Source organism: Macrotis lagotis, chromosome 1, assembly GCF_037893015.1.
Source record: "Macrotis lagotis isolate mMagLag1 chromosome 1, bilby.v1.9.chrom.fasta, whole genome shotgun sequence".
Lineage (NCBI taxonomy): Eukaryota > Metazoa > Chordata > Mammalia > Peramelemorphia > Peramelidae > Macrotis > Macrotis lagotis.
Genome location: NC_133658.1, coordinates 484,544,983 through 484,561,137, shown reverse-complemented (window position 1 = coordinate 484,561,137; position 16,155 = coordinate 484,544,983). Strand labels below are relative to the sequence as shown.

Below are 16,155 nucleotides of genomic sequence, written 5' to 3'. Positions count from 1 at the left end.
ATTAAATAGTAAAATAAATTTTAAATTATAAATCACAAGATTAAGAACAATTCATCAATAAATTACAGAATAAGTTTGTTTCCCTTTTAATACTATCATAATATTTTTAATGCCAGCATAATACCATTTAAAAAAATATCCAGTACTTTATTCAGTAGATCTTAATCTGTTCCCCCTTCTGTATAGTGACTTTCCCACTTCCTGAAAGATTCAGGACAATTAAGATAAGAAAAAACAAAAATATACTTTTCATGTCTTTCCTACAGCAGAGCATTTTAAGAGATTCCTTCTGCCCATAGTACAGTCTATGAATGTATTGTTTACATAGAGAATGCCCAAGAATAGTACAATCTTCTGTTTGTACAAACCACTCATCCATTAGACTTCCCACTGGTTTTACAGGAACTCCCCACATTTCCCTTAGATCAGTCTGTTCCCGAGTTCACTCATTCCTTGCTGCTTGCTGCCTTTTAAAATCCCTTGTTCTTCAGTCATTCCATTTCTGTCTAGTCTTCATGATCTCATTTGAGGTTTTCATGGCAAAAATACTGGAGTAGTTTGGAGTTTCCTTCTCTACCTTTTTACAGAGAGGAAACTGAGGTAAAAGAGGGTTAAGTGACTTGCCATACAGCTATTAGGTGTCTGAGGCCAAATTTGAACCCAGGAAAGGTGTCTTTCTAACAGCCATCTCAGCGTTCTATCCCCTAAACAACCTTAGCTGCCCTTTAGAATTCCTACCTCCCCTCAAAGCTTAGACCAGGCATATTGAGGTCTTTCTTAATCTCAGTCCTAGAACTATCTTTTATTTATTTTATAATAGAGCTCTCCTCACCAAGATGGGTTTGAGTGGTTCCCTGAACAACAGCCCTGGGAAAGTTTATGTAGAAAGATATGTCTTTTGATTGGGTGGAATATGTTTGAGCCAATGAAAAATGCTTATGGGAAGATAGTTGTTTGATCTTGTTTATCATGGAGAACCAAGGCATCAAAGAGATGATGCTAGGACATGGAAGTGAATAGGTTATAAATGAGGGAGGGCTGTGTAAAATCACGAGCTTCACATTCACCTCTGGAGCCATCTGGTCCAGTGGCCCAATGAGGATCAGAGATGACCCTAGATTCAGTGGGAGACATTGGCCTTCTTAAGCTAAATTCTTTCGCAGGTCTCAGTTTGACAGAGACAAAGCGCATTTTAGCAATCTAGGTTAGCTAAGAAAGAAATGAAGCAAAAAAAGGAAAGAACAGAAATGGTTAAGTAAGTGGGAGAAGACAGAAAGAAATACAAAGGTGGGAAACATAGAGAGAGCCACAGAGATCACACTAGCTTAAATTTTTGAAAGGTTAATAGGAATTCCTTAGACTACAAGCACATGGAGAAAACTGCCCCCATGTTTTTTGAGTCTCAGTGCCTGTACCCATAGAGACTGCTAAGAAAAGATTTCTTGCTTCTTGGATGAGATTGTTCTTTCCTTGGTGGGACTGAGATTTCATTTGGCTCTCAAACTGAAGAGACCATTTATTCTATATGTTCTGCATTTATAGTTATTTGTATGACTCTCTGCACCTGTTTTTTAATATTTAATAAATGTTTGTTTGCTATTTGTAATTATCTTTTATGTAATAAGCAATTAGTAAGAGGCAGAGTGCAAAGTAACTCTTGGAAATGGTTCTGTGGATAGAGCATTTGGGCCTGAAATCAGGAAGACTCCAGACACTAACTCTGTGACCCTAGGCACACTTCTTCATGGAGAAGGAAATGGCAAACCACTCCAATATGTTGCCCAGAAAGTCTATGGCCAGTATAAGCATGCTATGGTGTCTCCCCTCGGGAAGAATGGGACAGGACTGAACAACAAGAAAGATCTAAGGAATGTTTTCTGTTTTATGAACAAGGAAAGTAGCTTTTATGCAAAAACCTCCAAAAGAACATCATAATCCTGACTACAAATAACTATGTAGAAGATAGTTAAATTTTAGCCTAATTTCCCTTTTGTAGTAAGATCATGGAGGAGTAAGCTCAGTGATGACCCTCTCTGCCTTCTCTTGGTCTTCCCCTTGCTGACCCTACCCCCTCAAGGATGGAATCCAGCCTTCCTGACATCTGGGGAGATCAAGTCAATGCCTGTATCCCTATGTCATCAGTTATCAGTCATAATGGTTCCTGTAGTACACATAAATGAATATGTACATATTCTTTCTTCTAACATAATGTAAGATTCTTGAGGCAGGAACTCTTATTTTTAATCACAGGGCCTAGCATATAGTAGTATATGCCTAAAAGTGTTTACAGATTTCAATACTTCTATTGAAAATTACCTTAACTTCAAATTATTTTTGCAGGAAATTTCTCTAATAAAGACCTCATTTCTCTAAGATGTAGGGAAGTAAAACAAATTTATAACCTCACTTGATAAATAGTCAAAGATATGAATAGTTTTCAGAAGAAAAAATCAAAACTATTAGTAATCAGGTTAAAAAATGCTCTAAATCACTACTAATTGTAGAAATGCAAATGAAAACAATTCTGAGATACTATCTCACACTTATCAGATTTGAAAACATGACAAAAAAGGAAAATGATACATATTAAAGGAAATGTGGGAAAACTGGGACATTAATGTTGGTAGAGTTGTAAGATAATCCAACAATTCTGAATTACTATCAAAGAACTACAAAACTGAATACCCTTTGAATCAATAATACCACTATTAAGTCAGTATGCCTCAAAATAGGACTTTATAAGAGCAAAAGTATTTATAGCAGTTTTGTTTGTTTTGTGGTAGTTAAGAATGGGAAATTAAAAGAATGCTCATCAATTGGAGAATGACTGAATAAGTTCTGGTATATGATTTTGATGAAATATTATTATGCTCCAAGAAGTGATGAGCAGGATGGTTTAAAAAATAAACCTGATAAGACTTATATGAATGGATACAAAATGAAGAGCAGAACCAACAGAATACTGTACCCAGTAAGAGCAGTATTTTTATGATGATCAATTGTGTAAGTCTTAGCTACTTTGATCAAAAATGCAAGACAATTCCAAAGAACTTATGATGTAATACACTTCCAGAAAGAGAACTGATAAACTCTGAATGCAGATTGAAATACACTTTTTAACTTTATTTTTATTTTTCATTTTGTTGGCATTTTCTTTTGCAGCATGACTGTTATGGAAATGTATGGCATGATCGTTATGTATAATTGATATCAAATTGTCTTCTCAAGAAGGAAGGAGAGAATAGGAGACAATTTGGAACTCAAAAATTTTTTAAATGTCAAAATGTTTTATATGTATTTGGCAAATAATAAATATGTAAAAATAATTTTAAAAAGGAAAATCACAATTTCAATGGAAGGAACATTTAAGAATTCTCTCATATATGAGATATGAATGGTAGTTAAGAAGTGTCAGTTCCTGATGACTAAATCTTAAATTCTAGAAATTATCCAAACTTATTTTCTTTTCTTCTCTATCCACCTTGAATCATATTTCTCATAATATTGTTCTTCATTTGTGGATTATGTCTTTTCTCTCATCCTTTGGATTATGGTAATGGCCTCTAATCACATATTCTACTCCACAAGTCTTTCCTAGATTCAGTACATTCTATTCTGTTAATACCTAATTAATTTAGTTTTACTATTGGGATGAAATGATGTATTGGTAGAGTATAACAAAAGAGGTTTACTTAGTTACAGCATAGAAAGGTCATCAGCAGGATAAGATATTGTTTAACTTCAGATTTCTCAGATATGGCCTCACTTACCTCTTTGTGGAAACTCAAGAAATTTAAAGTTGGAAATGTGTGGCATTTTATACTCTTAGGAGACCAGGAAGCTGAATGAAGGATGGCAGTGGCTAATCAATTCTGGGGAAAGCTTCATCATCTTTTAGAAAATATGAACCTTTTTTTTGGGGGGGGAAGCATGAATTTAACTCATGTGGATAGTGGTGGGGAATGGAACAATATAGGGGGTACCTATATTATGGTAGAGCAGGAGAGGTTCAGGGGAACCTTGGAAGAAATTAATCATCTCACTGCTGCCAGATCAATTTGTTCTCTTCCCGATATATGTTTCTGCCACTTAAAATTCAATATGTTCAACAATGAAATATTATAGTTCACTTTCCATAAGCCTACTGTTCCTTATGGACTTCTACCTTTATATGTACATATTGTTTCTTCTGTTAGAATATAAGGTTGTGCAGGATGCCACCATTTACTCCATTTCTCCTTTTGGGACCATTGCTATAATATAGACCTTTTCCTCTTTCTTGTATCTCAATTATTTGTGTCTCTCTCTCCAAAATATTTCTTTTATCCATTTTCTCCTTTATGTAATCATTGCCATTACCCAAATACAGATATCTTATGCCCCAACCCCACCTCACCCCACCCTACCCCCCAGTTCCCACCTGGAATAAAGCAATAAAGCCTCCTATTTTCTGTTTCCACTCTCCCATCATCTCACTTAATTATTAGTGGTATTATTGATTCAAAGGGTTTTCAGTTTTGTAGTCTTTGATAGTAGTTCAAAATTGTTCTCCATTAGGGTTGGACTAGTTTACAACTCTACCAAAATTATTTTCCTTATTTTTAGATCAGATTATATGTGTCTTCTTTCAGAGTTCTTCATTGATTTGCCTTGCTACTCTATATTTCTGGCCTGATTTCATAGTACTATTTTTCATGCACTTAATGTTCCTGTGAAACTGGAATATTTGCTTTCATTCCATGTACTGTTCATCTTTGTGCCTTTGTTCATAATTCATGAATATTGAATATCCTCCTACCTTTCTCCCCTTTCCATCTGTTCAGCTCCCACTTATTCTCTAAAATCCAAAATAACTATCAAATCCTGGAAGGAAGTCTTCTCTAATCTCCCTAGTCATTAATGGCCTTCCCCCAATTCTGACATTCACATGGTACTGAATGTTTTCTCATATTTTTTTTAGGTTTTTGCAAGGCAAATGGGGTTACATGGCTTGCCTAAGGCCACACAGCTAGGTAATTAAGTGTCTGAGATAGGATTACACTCAGGTACTCCTGACTCTAGGGCCAGTGCTCTATCCACTGCACCACCTAGCCGCCCCTCTCATATATTTCTAATGTATTTCTATTGTATTCTTCCCACTCTGTATAATCATGGGCAAATCATTCTCAAGGGGCCTTGGTTTTCCACAAATGTTTAATAAAAAGGATGGAAAAGTTGACTTTAGTTCCCTTACAGCTTGAAATCTACAGTTCTATGATCTTTTAACTATGTATCATAGCATTATATAATAAATGGCAAGCTCCAGGAGGAGAATAGTTACAGCTTATCTAATATTTGTATCACTCCTCTCAAAGATTCTTGCCCTGTTTAGCAGAAGTCAACAAGCATTTAAATATTAGTCACTTTTATGTATCCTACATTATACTAAGGTTGGAGAGAGAATCAAAGAAAGTGGAAAACAGTCCCTGCCTTCAAGAAACTCACAGTCTAAAGAAAAAGTGGGGAGAGACAAAATACAGAAAACGGTGTATGGACTAAGTATTTATCTGGTTAAATTGAAGATCGTCTCAGAAGATACTACTATTGAGAGAGACTGGCGAATGTTTCTTGCAGAAGATGGAATTTCAATTAAGACTTCAAGGAAAAGAGCAGGAGAGCCTAGGAGTCAGAGAATTCCAGGTATTGTGACTATGGAGTGGAAATTCCCATTGCTCTATGATAGCATTTGCTAAATAAATGTGTTTTTAATTGGTAAATTAAAATATACTACTTTCATTACTTCAATCCCAAACTCAAGAATTCAAAATAGAGCCCCAGATAAAACTGCTGAGGTTCTACACTACTTGACCAGCTATATTTGAGCAAGTCTGTGTCTTACTATCCGTAAGCACAACACTCTGCTCCAGGTAAAATTTATTTCTATCAGTCAATCAACAAACATTTTTTCCAAGTGCTTAATAAATGCTTAATGTTTGCTTGATTATGGTAGGACAGGAGAAGTTCAGGGATTTCTTTTTTCATTAATTAGTTTATTTTTCCAGCTACATGCAACAGTAGTTTTCAACAATCTTTTTTTTGCAAGGTTTTGGATTTTACGTCTTTCTCCTTCCCTCACTTTCCTCCCCCTCCACCCTGACAGAAAGCAATCTAATATAGGATATATAATATAAATATATATGAATATATGTATATATATATGTACCATACTAAACATTGATACATATTAATCATGTTGTGAAAGAAGAATAAAATAAAAAATGGAAAAAAATTATAGAGAAAAAAAGATATAATAGATAAGGTAACTTTTAGGAATTGAAGATAAGCTTTGGTCTGCATTTAAACTCCACAATTCCTTCTCTAGATATGGATGGTATTTTCTATTACAAGTATTTTAGAATTAATTATCTTTGATTGGAAATTGAGAAGATGCCCATCAATTAGGGAATGGTTGAACAAATTGTGGTATATGGAACACTATTGTTCTAGAAGAAATCATGAAGGACAGAATTTCAGAAAAGCCTGGAAAGACTTAGATGAATTAATACTGAGTGAAATGAACAGAACCAGAAGAACATTGTGCACAGTAACAGCAATGTGGGGTGATGATCAGCCATGATGAACTTTTCATTTCAGCAGTACATTATCAAAGACAATTTTAGGGGACATGTGATAGAAAAATACCATCCATTTCCAGAAAAGGAACTGTGAAGTATGCAGACCAAAGCTTATTATCTTCAATTTTTAAAAGTTATCTTATGTATTATGTAATTTTATTATCTTTAATGTTTTCTTTATTCCTCTGGATCTGATTCTTCTCTCACGAATAGCAAGCTCCAGGAGGTCAATAGTCACAGCTTATCTAATATTCCTATCACTCCCCTCAAAGGTTCCCTCCCTGTTTAGCACAAGTCAAGTCAACAAGTATTTAAATATTAGTCACTTTTATGTACCCTACATTATACTAAGGTTGGAGAGAGATACAAAGAAAGTCAAGAACAGTCCTTCAAGGACCTCACAATCTAGGGAGAAAGCAGGGATAGACAAAATACAGAAAACTGTGTATGAACTAAGTATTTATCTGGATAAATTGAAGATCATCTCAGTTTCAATCTATGTTTAGCATGGTTACAAATGTAGTCTATATCAAATTGCTTTCTGTTGGGGGCAGAGAAGAGGGAAGGGAGAGAGGGAGAAAAATTATAAAACTCAAAAGTTTAAAAAAAAGACTAGTAAAAACTACCATTGTAGTTGGAGAAACAAATAAAATATTTATATGATGAAAAATAATAAATTGTATTTGATTACTGTACTGCTGGAATGAACAAATCCATCATAGTTAATCATCACTAATGTTGCTGTTACTATGTGTAATGTTCTTCTGGTATTGCTCACTTTACTCTGCATCAGTTTATGCAAGTCTTTCCAGGCTTTTCTGAAGTCTATCCCTCATGATTTTTCTTTCTTTCTTTTTTTTTAAGGTTTTTGCAAGGCAATGGGGTTAAATGACTTGTCCAAGGCCACACAACTAGGTGATTATTAAGTGTCTGAGGCCAGATTTGAACTTAGGTCCTCCTGACTCCAGGACTGGTGCTCTATCTACTGTAGCACCTAGCTGCCCCTCCTCACGATTTCTTAAAAACAATAGTGTTCCATCACATTTATATACTACAATTTGTTTATCCATTCCCCAATTCATTGCCAATATGATAAGAGCTGCTATAAATGTTTTTGTATATGAGGGATTTTTACCCTTTTTTTGTGATCTCTTTGGAATACAGATCTAGTAGTGGTATTGCTGTATCAAAAGGTATGTACAGTTTTCTGGTCCTTTGCTTTGGGTGTAATCCCAAATTGCTCTCTAGAAGGTTTGGCTTAGTTCTTAATTTCACTAACAATGCATTAGTGCCCTAATTTCCCCATATTTCCTCCACCATTGATCATTTTCCTTTTAAATCATATTAGCAATCTGATAGGTGGGAGGTGGTACCTCAGAGTTATTTTAATTTTCATTTATCTAATGCATTATCTAATCAATTTAGAGCATTTTTTCATATTAGTCTTGATAGCTTTAATTTCTTCATCTGAAATTGCCTTTTTTATATCCTTTGACCACTTATCTTTTGGGGAATGACTTGTATTCCTATAAATTTGACTGAGTTCTCTATATATTTTAGAAATGAGTCCTTTGTCAGAAATACTAGCTGTAAAATTTTTTCCCAACTTAACTGCCTTCCTTTTAATTTTTGTTACATTGGTTTTATTTGTACAAAAACTTTTAAATTTATTGTAATTAAAATTATCCACTTCATATTTTATAATGTTCTCTATCTCTTCTTTGTTCATGGACTGTTTCCCTTTTCATAGATCTGACAGGTAAACTATTATTTCTTCTAATTGATTTATGATACTACCTTTTATGTTTAAATTCTGTCCTATTTTAACTTCATCTTGATATAGGATATGAGATTTTGGTCTATACCTTATTTCAGCCATACTATCTTCCAAATTTTCCAGCAATTTTTATCAAAGAGTGATCTTATCCCAGAAGTTTTGGGATATTGACTATATTACTATAGTCATTTATTACAATTACTTTCACACCTAATCTATTCCACTGATCTACTACTGTATTTCTTAGCTATTATCAAACAGATTTGATGACTGATACTTTGTAATATAATTTTAGATCTGGTATGGCTAGGCCACCTGCCTCTGCATTTTTTTTTCATTAATTCCCTAGATATTCTTGACCATTTGTTACTCCAGATAAATTTAGTTACTATTTTTTCTATCTAAACAAAGTAATTTTTGGAAGTTTGATTAGTATGACACTAAATAAGCATTTTAATTTGGGTAGAATTTTTATTTTATTAGCTCAGCCTCACTGTGAGCAATTAACATCTGTGTGAAGTGTTTTATATAGTTTCTGAGAAGCCTTGGCAAGTAGACTCTCAATGCTTTATGTTGTCTATAGTTATTTTAGATGGAATTTCTCTATTTTTTTGCTGCTGTGTCTTTCAACAAACATTTTTTTAAGCCTTATATTGTGCAAGGGATACAAAGAAAGGTATAAGCATCCTTTTCTCTCAAAGAGTTCACCTTTTAATAAAGAAGAAGATAATACTTGTTGTTTAGTAGTGTCTGACTTTTTATGACCCTATTTCCTTCTCCAGCTCATGTTATAGATGAGAAAACTGAAGCAAACAAGTTTAAAATTTGCCTGGGGTTACACAGCTAGTAAGTATCCGAAGCCATATTTGAACTCAGGTCTTCCTGACTGTAGATGGAGTCCTCTATTTGTTGTACTACTTAGCTACCTGTAGATAGAGAGAATCCTGGAAAATGTATCAGAAGGTGACCCTATTCTTGATATTTTCCACTGAGTAGTTTTGCAAACTTTAACCCTTCTAGATCTAATGTCCTTTAACTTTCTACTTCCTTAGTAGCCTGCATATATGAGACAATAATGCTTGATAGTTATTCAAGTTATTATAGTACAAAACTGAATTTTTTTCAACTTTTCCACATTAATTTGATTTTATACAAATGGATGCCTTAGGTGTTTTCTTCTTCTCAGTGCTTCTCCCTTGGTAAGATAAAGATCAGCCCCAAAGGAGGAGAAAAGGAGATTCTATGAACTTTTAAACTAGAGAAGTTTGGCATCAGTAATATATGGATTAACACAGCCAATAAAATTAGTAAGAAACTGTTATAATGTATTGATGTTGAAAAGTGGTATAAATGTAATCCATCTCCTTAATTCATTTAAATTAATTGTATAAGGAATAAGTAGTGATATATGATTCTTTTGAGTGTCAAATGGTAGATGATAAAGCAAAGGGAAAATGATTCCCAAGTTTAGAAAACTGCTGGCTGATGGATGAAAATTGCTGTGGAAAGGGCGTTGGATTCTAGAGGAGAAGTAGCAGAGTCAAATCTGAGAGAAAGATTCTAAAGATACTTAAGAATTCAGAGTCTATTGCACTGGGACTGAAACAGCAGACGACTTTCTCTGGCAAGAAAAATAATAATTAAATTTTGGGAAGAGCTTAGATATATTACTACCTACAATACAACTTGGGTCAAATGGCAACTTCAAAGATCTTCCTGTTTGTATAGGCACTGTGTGACAAAATGTCCGACTATCACCAGTTGTATTGACTTTTGTACTGCCACTGGTCTATAGCTCTGAGAGAGAGAGAGAGAGAGAGAGAGAGAGAGTGAGGCTGATGACTTTGTGCAATTCTGTCTCACTTTAATCCAATTCACACACTAGTCAAGACATCACCCAGTGATGTCATTGATCCTCTTCAAAAATGAAGGCTGTACAACACCTGTTTATAACTCAGGGTTTGATTAGTTTGTGTTCCCTAGTCTATAGTCTTTATTTTTCAACTTGGTTATTTTATTTTTTTCTTTGAACATACATCATTTCTCCTATTTGAAGGTAACTGCTGAAACTTATTTCCATGAGTATGAATGCTTAGGTCGATTTCAGAAGTTTATCAGATAAACTATAAAAAGGGAACTAACAAAAAAACTGTAGTAATAGGAGGATAGTATAAATTCCCTATTTTAAAAAACCTTCTTAGTATATGTGATAATATTAACATTTTCTGAAAAGTCAGTTATATTCAGGAGTGTGCTAATAAATGAATAACAACTGAATCTCCAGAAAAAAATACTCAACATGCTTTTAAATTCAATCAGCATTATCAATATTTTCCCCACCAATTTTAAGTAAAGACAATCAACAAAACAACAAATCAAACCTTAGTCTGTAGTTTACCAATTTCCTATGTGTAAAGTCTCATGCTGAAAATTTAACATTGGGCTTTTGTGACCCAGTTAGTCAGCTTTAGCATACCACTGGTTTTATTCCTTTTAGGGACCAACTGGCATTTTCCATTTGAAATCCCAATAACAAAGGAGTAATGTGTCGGAATTGTAGAAGACTATTTTTAAAAGACAATATATGAAGTACTTTTAATCGATTTGATTTTTTAATGAATTTTTGAAAAATTGGCTCTATTATTTCATACCAACATTTCAAATTATAATTTTTTTATGCCTTATTTCCTTCTTAGTTTTGAGAGGTGGAAAAGTAGAAGCAAAACATGTGAATGTGTGATAAAATCACAGAGCACTCAATTTATATCAGACCTAAAGGTAATTAATTCATGCAAAGTGCAGAAGAGCATCTTTCAGCATTAGTGACAAATGACCATTCAATTTGTGCTTGAATACATATAGCTATGAATTCATTGATTCCTGAAGTAATGTGATTATTTAGCAGCAAAACTTAGTTTCCCTAAGTAATGTTGTCATCTTCATACCCACTGCCTAGAAAATTGTCACATTTTTAAATGAAGGTGTCAATAAGCATCCTCCATTGCAGAGATGGATGTATTGACACTGACAAAGAAATATATATATATATATATATATATATATATATATATATATATACATACACACACACACACACACACAACACAAAATAGTTTTGGAATAGAACACAACATGGAAAATCTCTTTCTATACTACTAGATACTCCCAACAGATATTCAGGAAGACAGGATGAAAAGCAACAAGATATCACAGAAGGCTAGAATGCTGAATAAGATGTACTTGGCTTCATTAAGCTAATTAGGCCATTTCCCATTTCAGTGGGAAAGCTACAAAGATGTTAAACTGTGCCAGAAAGCTCAGCTTGCCAAGGAACATGCTGGCTCTGAAAGCTTGTTGCATCAAAGTAAGAGGTATCACAGAAGGCATGAGTTAGTTGATAAAGGGCAGCATGAACAAGGCAATGTTCCTTCCAAATGAAGGAATTGAAAACAATGAATTACCTTGAGACTCAACCAATTCCTATTTCCTGGATGTGTATTATTTGGAAGAGTGCCTTAGAACTTTTTTCACTCATAAATCAACAAGGTTATTGAATCCAAATAAGAATCATTAAGAGAAAAACTTGTCTTTCCATGAAATCAAAGAACAGAAGTAATAAGGAAAAGATCCTTGATATACCAATATTTGCATTTTGCCAGGAGATATTCTTCAGTTAAATTAACCAAAAATCCCCCCATTTCTTAAGTTCTAATTTAAGGAGAAAAAGGCAGTACATTAAATTCTAGGGGTAAAGATAAAAACCAAAAGTCTTCCTTGCTTTAAAATAAATTATATTCTCCAGGAGAGATGTACACAGAATAAATAATATGGGACGGGACTTGAAAGGACTAAGTGTTTAAGGTAAATTTAAAAGGAAAGAGCACTTTTAGTTGTGAGATTCAGTGAAGACTTCATGGAGGAGATGGCATTTGAGCTGAGCCTTGAAAGAATTCTAAAAGACAGGAAAGAGAAAGGAGGGCATTCCAAGAAAGTGGTACATGTACATAGAAGTGGGAAATGGAGAGTCAACATTCAAATGTTAATCCAAGTTGATTAGAATGTAAAGTCCATCAAGGAGATAAGATTGAAAAAAGATCATTTTGTGCAAGTCCACAAACTCTAATCCAAATGGTCTGTATTTTAGCATAGAAGCAACAGGGAACCTTTCAAAATTTTGGAAAATGTTTCAGTTTGGCTGGGTCATATCATGAAAAGAGGAGAGTAATGTTTGATGAAGCTAGGGAAAAAAAAAAGAGTTGAAGCCAGGTTATAAGGAATTTCAAATGTCAGGCAGGGTAATTTATACATGATGCCTCAAATGATTTCATGAAGTTTTAAGTTTTTAAACCTTATTAAGCTTCATTAATCTTTAGTAACTTAAAATTTCACTGAAACTTTTGGAACATGCGATATATCTTAGAGGCAATAGAGTCAGTACAGTTTATTGAGTAGAGGGATAATATGGTTAGATCTATAATGAAAATCAATTTAGAAACTGGGTGAAGGATGAATTCAACTGGGAATTAACTTGGTGATTCAGATTAGAAAGCCATTGTAATAGAGTAGGTGAGAAGTGATAAAAATTCTAAACTGAGATGGTAATTGTGTAAACAGAGAAAATGAATCAGACTCAGCAGATTTTAAGGGAAGTAAAAAGACAAGAATTTTTAACCCTAATATTATTTTATTGTCCCCCCAATTATATATAATTTTCAACATTCATTTTTGTATATTGTACTCCCCAGTACAACAAGCAATCTGATATTGGTTATACATTATAATCATGTTCTGAAAAAAATAATCAGAACAGGGGTGGCTAGGTGGTGCAGTGGATAGAGCACCAGCTAAGTTCAAATCTGACCTCAAACACTTAATAATTACCTAGCTGTATGGCCTTGGGCAAGCCACTTAACCCCATTTGCCTTTCAAAAAACCCTAAAAAACAAAACAAAACAAAAATAATCAGAATAGAAGTAAGAAATATGAGAAAGAAAGGCAAAAAATAAATTTAAAGTAAAGTTGAAATAATAAACTTTGATCTGCACTCAGACTCCATAATTCTTTCTCTGGTTGTGAATGACATTTTCCATCACAGGTCTTTTAGAATTGTTTTTAATCATTGGATAGCTGAGAAGAGCTAAGTCTCTCATAGGTGATCATCACACAATATAAAACAACAAGATTTTGCAAATAAGCAAGATTATGTTACAACCTGGGAGATGGGAAGAATGCTGACTTCTTCAACAGAAATAAGGATGTTTGGAAGAGAGGATTTGGGGGAGGGAAAGATAATGAATTGTGTTTTAAACATGGTGAGTTTGGTATATCTCTGAGATATCACACAGTTTGAAATATTGTATGTATAGTTGATGATATGACTGGAACTAAGAGAGACTGGGATTGGAGATCTATATCTTTGAGCCATCTACATAGAGAATATAATTAAACATTTAAGAATGGATGAGGTAACCAAAAAAGAGAATGTGGAGAGAAAAGAGAAGACCTAGCACAAAGTCTTGGGGAACACTCACAGTGAGGGGGCAGGACATGATTGATGTTCCATCAAATGTAACTGAGAAACAATGATCAGACCTTTAAGAGAAAAACCAGGATAGATAAATATTATTAAAATTCAGGCAGAAAAAACATTGCCGAAAAAGAGAGTCATCAACATCAAATGAAATGGAAAGGTCAAGATGAGGAGTGAGAAATAGATAACAGATATGGCAATTATATCACTGCTAATTTTGGAGGGACTGATTTCAGCTGAGTGATAAGGTTAGAGACCAGGCTCATTTCTGATGGTAACTTCCCTCACCACCCTTACCAATACACTTTCCAGTAATTCTTTTGAGCATTCTCTCCACCAAATAATCGGTTGTAGTGGTAGAGGAATCCTCATTCCCCATTACTACTTTTAGAATCTTCCTCTACCATCTTCAGTAAGCAAACTCTCCTTCTATGAGGTTCATGACTGTTATCTATTAACTAGGACATTATCTATTATCTTTCTTCAGTGATTTAAGTGATTTGTTTGTGGTCTTTTCTTCCAGTCTCTTACTCTTACATTGGAACTTCAGGCCACTTATTGATACTTCCTCAAATATTTTAACTTCCCAATTCCTCAAACCATTGACCTGTTCCACTTCATCTCAACTACAAATATAGATGGTTTTGCCATCATAAATCTTCTAATTCCTTTTTGTGAACTCCAAAATTCATTTATATAATCTTTTATCATTCAATTGTTCCCTCTGCCTTACAACTAATTCTATTCTTTGATCTTCATGTGACCTCCATTTTCTCCATCTCTCAGGTATTTCCCTGGCCATTGTTCCTGTTTTGGCCACATCTACTTCCTTCCCTATATTTTACACTCTAATTGTTTATCCCTTTTTCTATCTCTGATTATGATTTGACAAAGTACAGATATTCACACTATCTATTTCCTGTTTATGTGCTGATAAACAAAAATGAAGGAAATCCCAAAACTGTGCTGATTGGATCTAATTCAAATTTATATTAGCTGATTTCAACTGGTCTTCTTGCCATAAGAAAAAAACATTCTTTTCCTCTCTAATCCATTTACTTCCACATCTTCCATTCTGGCAATTTTAACCCTGTCTCTGTTCAATTGTGCTGTGGCACACTGCCTCCTATCCTCTCAGTTAAGTACACAAGGGAAACTTGCTTCCCTTCTTCCCTTTTCTTCATTTTATATCATTCAGACATTTTCCTATTTCCTTTTTCACTCTATTCTCAGATAAAGAAATTCTCCTGCTCTTTGCCAAGGCATACCCCTTTGCATTCACTCTTGATCTCACTGCCTTCCATCTTCAATAGATTTCCCCTCTGTCTTGCTCACTCCCTTGCTTATTTCAATCTCTCCCTAACCATTTATTTCTTCCTTGCTGTCTACAAACATGCTTGTGTCTACCTTATTCTTAAAAAAAACCCTCACTGGATTTGATTATCTTCACAACATCATCCTATAAAGCTATCATCCTATATCTCCCCTCTCTTCTTTAGGTAAACTCCTTGAAAAGTTTTTCCTCCTGGTCTCTTCTAATCATTTGGTAAAGTGGTTTCCAACTTTATTATCCAATTGAAACTGCTCTCTGAAAAGTTATCGGTGCTCTCTTAATTGTCAAATCAAATGGTCTTTTCTGAATCCTCAGCTTTTTTGACCTCTCTGCAAAATTTGAAATTGTTCAGCAAAAACTTATGGATACTCTTTTCTTTCTTGCCTTTTGTTCTGGGAAGAGTCCCATAAAATGAGAATCCACATGCTATATTGATGCTTCAGCAATCAATTTGTTGACAATTATATTATGGTGCCAACCTTCTCTGGTTTAAAAATCTCATAATCCCCCCCCCCTTTTCCCTTTGGGACTGATTTCACATTGCAAAGTGGGAAGCACTGGGAAGAGAAAAAACACATAAGGCATTCTTTTGTATTAGACTCAAGATGGATAAATTGAAATCAGGGAAGGAAATAGGGGACTTAGAACTGGAATTGCATAACAGATTCAAGAAAACAAGTAATAAGGTCAAGAATAGGCAAAATTACACATTACAGGGAATGTAGTTATGTATGGCACTGAACCATCCCCCTATGAGAACAAGTGTGACCCTCAGAGATTATCATACCTCCTTAAGGTGCAGATGTTGGGGCCATCTGTAAGGAAATGATTTCTCAAAAGGTTGCAAATAGCTATCTAACAGCTGCAGGTATAGGTACTAATGTGATGAAAATAGGCACTT

The 16,155-nt window shown here is 34.3% G+C and overlaps 1 long non-coding RNA gene across 1 annotated transcript in view; it reads left to right on the top strand.

The window, feature by feature from the left end:
* Positions 1–5,266: 5,266 nt before the first annotated feature.
* Positions 5,267–16,155, top strand: part of LOC141520198 (uncharacterized) — a 31,301-nt gene continuing 20,412 nt past the window's right edge. The window contains exon 1 of the long non-coding RNA XR_012477557.1: positions 5,267–5,679. This is a non-coding gene — a long non-coding RNA (uncharacterized LOC141520198). The remainder of the gene's footprint in view (positions 5,680–16,155) is intronic.